Below are 12,276 nucleotides of genomic sequence, written 5' to 3'. Positions count from 1 at the left end.
ACGGTGTCATGATTTGCCGATTAGGGCAGCAATATACAGAAAAGGACAGTGTGGACTTTATTAGATCAATACTAGTATTGATCTGTTTCTCACCCACACCAATCAAATCACTTCTGGAGACATTGATTTAACCACTGGAGTCATGTGGATTACTTTTGATTTTTGGAGCTTCAAAATTTGGCACTCATTCACTTGCATTGTATGGACCAAAAGAGCTAAAACATTTCTTCTAAAAATCTTCATTTGTGTTGTGCTGAAGAAAGAAAGTCATGCACATCTGGGATGGCATAAGGGAGAGTAAATTATGAGATAATTTTTGTGAACTTCCTTTTTTGGGTGAACTATTCCTTTGATTCGTCCTTATGAAACTCATCACACACTTACATTATTTCTCTCCACAGGTCACTGCAGCATCCTGTGGTTCTCCCCTGCAGAACTGTAATCCTGTTAGAACCATTGAGCAGCCAAGCGTATATGCCATGACAAGAGATCAGGTGTTTGCGTGTTTCATTTCGCTCTGTTTTTAAACATACATTTTGATTGAAATACATTTGCATAATCCATAAATGTGTAACCCTAGTGGGTCAGAAGGTGCAGTTACCACATATAAAGTGTATAGCCAAACTGAGTGACTCTGTGTTTATGTGTGAGTTGACCTACTGCCATTCACCATTGTGTTAGCTATGCATTCCTGCTGATAGCAGATGTGGCTGTGTGGTGTCCATATTCACTCCCGCATGCTGTGAGTGGATGCTCTGACTGCCAGGCTTGAGCACAAATGCACATGCACGTTCTATTCAGAAGAGGTCATCCCTATGCCCTATTCCTTTCAAAGTCTTAACCATCCACTGTGAGAGCAGAGTAGGGCTGAAAGACGTGGGGCTTCAAATCAACAGTCATTTTGAATACATTTTTTTAAGCCAGTTTTACAGAGCTGTCGGGAAACACCAAATCACTGAACTATGTTGGTAGTGATGGAACTTAAGGCCATAGTTGGCTAATGATGCTTTTGGGAAATACACCCCTGCTCAGTTGTTGCCAGGACGACCTGCTGCCTTTCAGTAGTCACATGCAAAATGTGTTGATTAGTAAGGAGAGGAGAATGCCAGATATACCACTGTGACACACACAACTACCCTCTACTGCCTGTTTTTGGTCAATAATGTAATCCACAGTTCAGCATAGGACTAGATTTTCTCTCAGCTCACTAATTACTGAATAATCCTCTCAATAAATACTAAATAATGTGTGTCAGTGTGTAATTATGTTGCTCATTCCAACCTTCTAGCTTCTCCAGCTTATAAATTAGCTACTTTATTTCTGGCTCAGAATGTTTAAAGTATGACTCTGATAATCACTCCCTCTCCCATATTAAAATCTGTTGACAGGAGTGGAATTCCTGACTAAGTGAACAGAATGACCTTTGACCTTCAACTCAATTCAGATGTATTAACTTCCTGCAAAGAAGAAAACATCCCCTTTGTGTGTGAGGAAGGCCCTTTTCAAGATTTGTGTCACATAATACTGAACCTCCAGCCAGGTGAGTTCTAGTCTCAGCCAGTTGGCTCTGTGATGCATTTTGAACACAAAAAGTGTAGGAGTTCACGTTGGACCAATACAAAGTCCCTTTCAAGGCAAGTCAGTCCATTTGGCGGCCATCTTTGAAACACTACTAGGCAACTATTTTCAATGGATACAAGTGACATAAAAGTACAGCTTCTGTCTAACTCTAATGGGTAAAGACCCAAATTACCCAAATGGTTGATTAAGATCAAAGAACATATTTAAAATCAGCAGTTAAATCTGACAACAATAGTTTCATAAATTGTACTTCTTTAGTTCAGATCAGGCTAAGCAACACTATTTTTCAGCCAGACTATCTTTTCTACATCCACCATATTGGGTGTTCCAATTTCTCCTTTTCGTTTTAATAGCAGTACTCCATCTCAGGCTAAATAGTCTCTGACCAATCACATTGGAGCTTGCTTTCAAAACAGCAAAGTGCAATGTGAATGGGTGGCTTTAGGTAATTTCTGGGAGTCAAAGTGCACACATTTTCGGTCTATTGGGATTCATGTGAAGATAATAGGATGTTACAATGAGCAATTCAAGGAAGAACCCATCGCTGGATTTGCCAAACGTTTGCAAGGTTAGTGGCACTGGATCATTCATAGTTTTGTTTGAGGCACTTAGTAGCTATTCAGTTATCTGTATATATCATATGTACATTCCCCTGTGCTTTCATAGTTACTTCTAATTAAAAATGTGCCTGCCCTTAAATGTTACATAAGAAAAGCAAGCTGTGGATGGATGATCATGTCGGTCAGATGGTCTCTTCTTGGATTTTTGATTGTGACTTTATGACGATTGTCAAGTCTGGCTTAATGAGACTACAGTAGGTGTAACGGGAGCCAGCTGGTAGATAGCTGTGCAGTGTGTAAAACCTCACTCTCCTTACCTGACTGACTGATGCTAGGGGCTTTAGCCTTTAGCCTCCTTGTTAGCACACCCACCTCCCACGCCAGAGACGTAGGTTCGAGTCCCGTTCGGAGCGGGACGACCAGGACCGGTAACATAGGGAAACACAGGTAAGTCTGTTGTATGAAGAGACACATTTTAGAACTGTTCAAAAACATGTCTGCATTGCCACATAATCAATATTCCTGAGCACATACAACTTTTTCTTCCAGAGCGTGTGAGAGCAAGACAGAGAAAATCATTAAGACATTGCAGAGTGGTGTTCCTCATCATTTTCTTCTCTAATCCCTTCATAATTATTTCAGAGTAATAAAATACAAGTCGAGACGGCTTGTCTTCCTTCATTCCCCTCTTCTGGACAAAATTCCTGACTGATTTCTGTGAGACAGGGATTTGGCAAGATTAATGAGTCGTATGTAAATGAGGGAAGGATTTAGGAAGGAGGACCATTCAGCTTGTCACATTCCAGAGGCAGACAGGGAATAGATCCAGGGAATATCCATTGGTAGTCTTCTGCTAAAGTGGCTATTCAGAGGAAAGAGCTGCAACCAGCAGAGTTCTTTTGTCATGGATATTAAAAACTGTGGCGCAAATGCTGTCAGATTTCAGGAAGGAAGAGTGCTGATGACCACATCAGAACTTCATGAGCCTTGTGACCGATTGATGGCTCCTCGGAAGAGCAGTGTAGCAGGACATAGCAAATATGTTTAGCACCAAATACGACCAAGATTGTGGACTCGGTATTAAGCTGCGTTCACACCGCCAGCGACTTCGTTGCTGCAGGTCACCAGTGGCTGGCAGTTAGGTTGCTAGTGGGCATTCCCACTACTGGTTGCCTGGTAACGTTTATAAATGACATTCACGGATGCCATTCCATTGCTTTTGACAGTGAATCAGTTCTCTTGCCGCTAAAAACAAACATTTTGGAGGGAAAAGACTAAATATAAATGGAATCAGTACATAAAATACTTTATATCAAAGATGAATGAGAAACAAGGCGTGCTCTTTGCCATAGCGGCTGTTTATCTGCGGCGAAAATGCAAAACCACAAAACCATTCAATCTCGGAGTCAGCACGGTGAGTAACACCGGCTGGTGCAGGAGCTGCGTCTGGATGAAGTCCGGTTCCAGCAGTACTTCAGGCTTGATAGGACCCAGTTTGATGAGCTGCTGCAGAGGGTGGGTCCCCTGATCTTTCCGTTACTGCAGGAGCTGAGAGAGAGAAAGAAGGATCACATGAGCTGTACCGTCTTCTCTCCTATTGGCTGTCGCTCCCGTAAGTCACTCGTCATTTGAATAAAGTTGAACTTGTCTCAACTTTGTCGCGTCGCTGGACAGGCCCACATCAGGTCACCAATGGTCGCGACAGCTCGTGTCGCCGGAAGTCGCTGTGCACTCGTGGAAATTGACTGGGATGGTGTCGCTGTCTCGCGCGATGTCGCTGGCAGTGTGAACGCAGCTTTATTCAAAAGAGCTGTTCAGAATCGCACCTGGTTGAGCTCAAACGTTGCTCTCTGTATGATTAGCATCAGAGTAGTTGATCCTAATAGAACCACAAATAAATCGCATCTGGGAAGTTTATTTAAATAAATGATTGTGATTCTGTTGTTTACACATCAACCATTAAAGTAATGTTCCAGGTTCAATACAAGACAAGCTCTCATTTGTGGCATAATGTTGATTACGACACACAATCATTTTGACTCTTCCGTTTATTCATTAAGAAAAGAAGCTAAAAACGCACAATGGAAGTGAGTGGGGCTAGTCCATTAGCATTAAATACACACTGTTTTACAAGTATAGCTGCAAGACGTAAACAATATCTGTGTTTTATGATTTTGGTGTGTTAAAGTAGCTAACTAACCATGCCTATGTGAAGTTATATTCAACATTACAACTTCGTTGTCATGATGATGTAACACCTTAACTTGCATTGAACCTGAAACATTTAATTAACAGTTGGAGTTGGAGTTGAGCCAACACCCTCCAAGACCGTACGACACCAGACTAAGACCCGAAGATCCAGACCAAGACGTTATTTTAAGATCCAGACCTGTAGTCCAAGAACCAGGGTATTCATTTTAATAACCTGAAATAGAGAAAATGTTGAAGCTGTTGGAATTATTTCTGCCAACCAGTGGATAAAGCATTTATCACCTTTCTTATGTTAGACAATTAACTTTGTTGTTTTGTCTAAAGCAATAAATTGAGACCCAGATCCAGATTTTATATTTTGAGACCCAGACCATGGGAGCATGTGATGAGACCAAGACCAAAGCCACGTTTATATGCTAGGCTGTGTCTCATTTGGAAGGATGCGTACTCCGGAGGTCGCATTTGTAGGCCGCATACGTCATCGAGGCTGTCTCGTTTCAGAAAGGACACTTCGAATGCAGCTTTCGAATGCGACTTTCTTTCACGGGAATTCGGAGGATGCATGAGGTGTATCCTTCGTGGGCACTCACAACCCACAATCTCTTTACATCATTATAACTCTCCTAAAATGTACCTCATTCATTCCCTTCCAGAGGAACTTAAAGAGTGCTGTGTTGTCATAGCAACCATGTTACGTTTAATTTCCGTTTGTCCTACGAAGGCCGTCTCGTTTAAACGAGACTTGTTTAAAGGAGGACACTCGGTTTACTGCAGCCTTCAAAGGATGCATCCTTCCTAGCATGCAGCTTTCCAAACGAGACACATCCATAGTCTTGAGGGATCTCATGATCAAGCAAGACCCCAACACTGACTATTCAGGCAAAGAGTCAATCAAAATTGGCCATTTCTTTCTTTGTGTGTGCGCGCGTGTGTGTGTGGGTGTGCGTGTGTACATAGCACATGTTGGAGCCCTTTCTCCTTCCTTCTCCTCATATTTCCCTCTCTCTCTCTCTTTCTTTCGTCTCCTAATTTCTCTTTCTTCACGGTATAGAGTTTTAATCAGTCCCAGCTGTGCAATATTGCACGGCCAATTAACAAACACCATTTGGGCCAGTCTCAAATTAGATGACCACATGTACCCCTCTTTCTCTCTATATCTCTCTCTCTTTCTCTCTCTCTCTCACACACACACACACATACAAACTTTACACAAAATTAAAAATGTACTATCATTTTCTGGATGTGATCTACTTTCTTTCAATAGACAGATAAGTAACAAGCATAACTGACATGTTCTTAATTGCTAACTTGAAGGATGAAGAGAGAGCCAGGCAGAACAGGAGAGACAAGCTCGTGCAAAACCCACGTCACCAGCACATTATTGTCTCCCTCAACTCAAAGCAAAAGTTCAACATGCCTGACTATGGGTATAACTCAGCTCCGTACCCCTGGCCCAGACACACAAGCACTACGGTCTGATGAAAGACCTAATTTAGGAGCCAAGATCCTTGCCATTTCCTGTTGATAGTGGATCACAGCAGGAGGTCAAATGTCATCTGTATTTGTGTGTATCTGTGTCACCATTAGCTCTGACAAACTGTTTCTAATTTTTCATGCTGTCCATGCTGTCAACATTCCTGATTATACTTTAAACAGACCTCTTTTTTTACAGGAGGTCTGAAGAGAGAGAGAAAGAGAAACAAGATTAGGTATTGACCATTTAAGGCATGCACAAACGAGCGTGTTTGAATACCAGGTAGGTTTGTCCAAATTGAATGATTTCCAAAATCACAACTTTTATATGAGATGTTTATTTACAAGAAAACAATTGAAATTGCTCAAATACTACTAATAAATACAAAATAATGCACTTAATTAAATGTTCTTAATTGTGTTGTCAGATATTTTTAAAGAGTGGTGGTGGTGTAGTGGTCTAATGCACATAACTGATAAACTGGTAATCAGAAGGTCGCTGGTTCAATCCCCACAGCCACCACCATTGTGTCCTTGAGAAAGGCACTTAACTACAGGTTGCTCCAGGGGGATTGTCCCTGTAATAAGTGCACTGTAAGTCACTTTGGATAAAAGCGTCTGCCAAATGCATAAATGTAAATGTAAAGACCAAGGAGAGGAAATTGTGGCCGAACCCCAAAACATTTGGTATCTCTGAAAAGCCCAGGGTGTCCACTTTAAGATACACAAATATTTACAACTGTGGAATGTATGGTCTCAAAGAAATATAAAAACGAAATGTCATCTACAGAGCGCAAAAATCAGTGGCTGGGTTTGACTCAAAGGGGAGTATATGCAATTTACCTCTGGAGGACAATATTTATAATAGGCCAAAAATCCCTTTGATTGACATTGAAGGAGGGCATCTTCAGCCATCTTCATTTACAAAACACATGTAAAGTAGCAGAAATAGCAGAAGCTATAGGGATAAAAATATCATAGAGACTTCGGATGGGCCCTTTTGACTTAAGCCAGTATGCAACCACCTAGCAACCACACAGCAATGCCCTGGCAACCACCCAGAACACCCTAGCATCATAGCGGTGAGTTTTGCACACCACCTTTTAAATCTAGTATTTTCTTACAAAACTTCAGTACAATCAGCTGGTTTGGTTTCACTTCAGTTGTCCTTTCAAGTTGTCCAATGATCCACATACAGCTCGAGAGGTGGTTGCGTAAGATTGCATGGTTGTATAATGACATCGCACACCTTTTTGAAGAACACAAATGCATTTTAACAGCTTTTAGGCCGGTGGAGAAGTTCAGCACTGATCTGAAAACATGGGGGAGGTGAAGAAGGGTCTGTTTGGGATTTCTCGCATGACTTCAGTCGGCTCCTTTCAATCAAGTTCTGTTACATGCACACACACACTATGGCCTGGATCACATTGGACACGCAGATTATGTAAAGAATGAAACCAGTAGGAGCGAGGCAGAAAAAAAAGAGTGAGATCAAAGAGAGGAAGAGAAACTGAGGTAAAAATGAAAGTAAGACAGATTTCTCCCCCTTGTGTTTGTGTGAGTGAAGAGATGTGTTGGACTGTAAAAAGAAGAAGGGGGTGGAGGACAAACAGATATTTTGTGTAAAACCTGATGATCCACGTTATCCAGCATTTGAGAATGTTCCAAAGACCATTTTTATTTCCAGTTAAACCGTTTTGGACCCCACTGTACATTGAAAATGAATTGTTTCAGTACCCCATTTACCCAACTCTCAACCTCAAATCTGGAGTTCATTTCTTGCTCTCTCAAACACTCTTCCTTTCCCAGTTGTATTTGCTCCAGCTTTTCTAATGACCGGCACATAATGCAGATCTCTAAAATGTCTGGTGCGGTTTGATGTGGTTTTCGGTGTTTACTCAGTGCGCTGAGCTGTTACTGTGTCACAGCGGCTATCCGTGTGCTCGATCACATACACTAAAACCACATGATCTCGCTCATCTTTATGACCCTCTGACAACCCAAAGACTTCAGCGGCAAACACACTGGAAACTATTAAGGCTTCACCACAATGTAACGCTTTATTATGTGAAAGCAGATTAATAACAGGCAGTGTTTTTCCATCAAGCAGTAGAGCAGAATGAGGAGTTTCCTGATGCTAAAAGCAGTGGACGCCCACTGGGAATGTATGTCTGAAGTCTTAATGAACATCCATGCCAACACAATAAACCTTTCCAAGTATTTAAAAAAAAACTGCCAGCCAATTTTACAGTGTAGGTTTTAAATCATCTGCAGCAAATTTAGTCACAGAGGCGGAACTGTTGAGGTTTTGTTTTTTTTCCGGAAACTATAAAGTATTGCGGCTGTTGTCTCATTCAGCTTAATGTCAGGCTAATGCTTTCCTGAACATGGACTCATCTGGAAATATTCCACTTATTCTTTTTAATGGTACTTTAATGACCATCCCAGTCTCATGACCCAAGTCAAAATAATTAGTACGAAATGGCAAAATCGTAAGAAATCGAATGAGTTTGCTCGTTCAAAAACGTGTAACTTTTAAGGTTATTGACCTACAACAGTTATTTTGTATCGAATAACTACACCGTTCAAACGTTTGGGGTCACTTACTCATTCTTTATTTATTTTATCACATTTTAGAATAATAGTAAAGTCATCACAACTATGGAATAATAGAAATGGAAATATGGGAATTATGTTGTGACTAAAACTGTTATATTTTAGCATCTTCAAAGTGGCCACACTTTGCCTAAATTTTGCAGACATGTACTCTTGACATTTTCTCAACCAACTTCTTGAGGTGTCACCATGGGATGCTTTTTAAACAGTATTGAAGGAGTTCCCATCAGCTGTGGCTCAGGTGGTAGAGCGGGTTGGCTGCCAATCGCAGGGTTGGTGGTTCGATACCCGGCCCACACGACTCCACATGCTGAAGTGTCCTTGGGCAAGACACTGAACCCCAAGTTGCTCCCAATGGCAGCTCTGCGCCATTGGTGTGTGTGTGTGTGTGTGTGTGTGTGTGTGTGTGTGTGTGTGTGTGTGTGTGTGTGTGTGTGTGTGTGTGTGTGTGTGTGTGACACAGTGTAAAGCACTTTGGTAACCTCTAAGGTTAAAACCATTTTAACTAGCTACAATCTGATGCCCGTATTGTGTCGATTTAAAATTCTGTTTGTTGTGCCTTCTCATTCAAGCCAAGTTGTACAGTATCTTATTATTTCACTTGTACTATCTTGTAATACTGTAGTTATTAAGAGTCGTCATGAGACTGTGTTGGACTATCAGATTTTACCTGAAGTGTTATGTTTTGTGAAATCGCAGATAATCCTTCCTCTATCTAACCCAACATGCAACTCACTCATGAGTGAGTGAATCAACACAATACAAAGACACTGTTGTTTTACAGGGAAGTGATTTCGGTGGAAACTCTATCCTGCAGAAGAAGAAGAAGACGAAGAAGAAAGACGAAGAAGTAAGGGTGTTTGTTTGCAGCGCTGCATGTAAACCATACAACTGAAAAACTGTCCTGCCACGTGGGACCCCTAAAGTGGGGCTGTCCTGCCATGTGCAGACCACTCACGGATTTGATTTAAGTAGCATTTTAGTAGCTTTTATATATTCTATTTATATTATTGATGGATTTTGTTTTATTTTGGGAAATCACTGTGATTTTGAGTTCTTTCTTTCTATGTGTCTCCTTTTAGTCCCTTCTTTTGAGGTATTGAAACAAGAACATGCATATCACACACAACTGAACACCTTAATTTGTGTTTTTTGCTAAGGCAAGCATCATTAGGATTGCTCTTAGGGGTTAGGTTGTTTTTATGGCAAGTAATTAAACAGGTAAAAAATAAACACTTTAGAGGGGCTCTTTAGAGACACCCAGAACACCCTACAGTAGCAACGCCCTGGGACTGGGGTCAAAACGTTTTTCAGGAGCAGGCACTTCTCACATTTTCTTCAGAAAACGTAAGAAATCGAGTTGGATGCACATTTGTAAAATGTTTCAATTTTCGATTTGTTGGTGAAGTCAATAAAGTGTTAAACATTTGTAGGTGCACAAGTGTATGTTGTGTTTGACGCTGTACAGAACATACAGTGCTGTGAAATAGTCTGATGTGTTGCTATCTTCCATATGCCCATGAGTTCAACAACACTATTTCAAGCGAAAACACATTATTCTGCTCAATATACACATCGGGCGATAAATAATAGTGACAAACACCCCTCTGAGGGGCTTTTAAGATTGTGGATGTGTTTTCTGTCACATTCTTTTGACTTATAGAGCACTAACAATGAGTTATAATGGAGGCACTTTAAATGACCTTTACATGAACAGAATTCAGAAGAATTCACATTTACATACTTCTTGTCAAGGCTTTTACAGAGGCCAAACACTGGCAGTAAGGAATGTCACTATATCCATGTCTAACTATAGCTTAGCTATTTTCTTGGATGAGGTATTTGAAGTCTGCACATACCAAGATGACAGCATGGCCGTTTATCTTACAGATGACTGGCATTTCAGTGCATTTCTTTTGTTTTTGTTGGCTCATGATAATGATAGGCTCAAATATTGAGTGTAGATCTGTGTGTAGATCACTCTTCCCAAAGACTGAAGCTGCAACTTCCTAGGAATCAACACAGAGCCACCGAAACACCCAAATTAAATACTGTCATCATATAATATGTTAGTTCCTAGAATATCAAAATCCACAAAAGGAGATCCTTTCATATTTGGCTCCTAACCTATGGAATAGTCTCCCTAACACTGTTCGGGATGCAGACACACTCCCTCAGTTTAAGTCTAGACTAAAGACTCATCTATTTAGCCAGTCATACACATAATTTATCCTCCAACTCACAATTAGGCTGTTTTAGTTAGATCTGCCGGAACCAGAAACCAGAAACATTGATCATGAACTATTACAATGCAATAAACTGAATGGCATCTATGCTAATATTATTCTATTTGTATCCCTGTCTTACCTCGGGACTCCTATCCTGAGGTCACCAGAACTGGCTGGATCCGGCCCCATTCCTGCTTTGTGTTGGACTCCACTGATACCTGTCTCTGAGTGATGATGACTAAATGTAGCCGGTGCCAGCCAAACATCACTTCAGTCTATTACTGTGGACTTCAGAGGATGAACTGATGACAACTCTAACCATAAGACATGGGATACGTCACATGCCATTACTTGAACCTTGGATTTAGGATAGACCTCACCGAAATTACCAGCCGGTTGAACTGGGATGAACCTCTCTGCCCTCCATCAGGGAACTAGACGTTAATGAATGAGTTCCTGTAAAGCTGCTTTGAAACGATGTGTGTTGTGAAATGTGCAATGCAAATAAAAATGACTTGACTTGACATGTACTACCCTTGTGTCTTTCCAAATCCATATGACTGTCTTCTGTGGGATACATGTAAAGCCTGTTGATGCTGCTTTTGTTTTCCAAACAATAAAAGTCAAAGGGTACTGAGGCTAATGACATTCTCCTTTTGTTTCACAGAAGAAAAATAAGTCATACGAGTTCAAAAAAGGGTCTGAAAATGATGAAAGAATTTTCATCATTGTGGGAAATATCCTCTTAACACTCCGGATACCACAATTCCCACACAATCTTTATAATTAGTCCAAGGATGTTGTGTGTGGATATAGCATGGTGAATTAGTTCTCTAAACCAGGTCTGATTGAACACAATCTCAAGGGAACCCAAACATGCAATTAAACCTTGAAGTTTTTAAATTAGCTACCTCAATAATTCATTTCTTTGAAGACTATTAAGACATACAGTAGTAACTCATAACTGAGATTGAACTTTCAACCAGATTCTCAATCATTTATTTATTCATTTAGTCTTGTGTGTGGTGTGTTTTTATCAAAATTCGAAAGTTAATATTGTTTCACAAATGCCACCTTGTGAGAGGTATGTATGTGAAGTTTGTGCATAGTTGTGCGTTGCCATTTCAAGTACATGTGAAATGGGTCAATTGAACTTCAATTGTAAGTGCCTCACTGTAATCTCGATTTTTGCTTTCTTTAAAGAAAAGGGCAGACGAGTCAAAATCAATTTTTGTGGTAATCAACATTATGCCACAAATGCTGTTGCTTGAGCTTAACTTATATTAAACCCAGAATATTCCTTTAAACATGCTTTGGTTAACTCTTAATGACTGTGAATTCTATCAGGTTTTAAAACTGAACCAACGTAACCTCTAATACTGTATATAATGCTCTGCCAACGCACACACACACAATGACATTGACAAGAACCAATGCAAATCCATAACAGCACACCAGAGAAAAAGGGCACACACATATCGCTGCGAGGGATATGGCTGACACACAGATGTTTACTGAAGCGTTAAAACCAACTGTGGTTGAGTGTCAGACCCACAACACACACAGAGCCTATTAAATAGACTGATAGTGGAAAACAAGCAATCACA

Source organism: Xyrauchen texanus, chromosome 38, assembly GCF_025860055.1.
Source record: "Xyrauchen texanus isolate HMW12.3.18 chromosome 38, RBS_HiC_50CHRs, whole genome shotgun sequence".
Taxonomy (NCBI): domain Eukaryota; kingdom Metazoa; phylum Chordata; class Actinopteri; order Cypriniformes; family Catostomidae; genus Xyrauchen; species Xyrauchen texanus.
The sequence above is the reverse complement of the archived record's forward strand: the minus strand, read 5'-3'. Positions refer to the sequence as shown.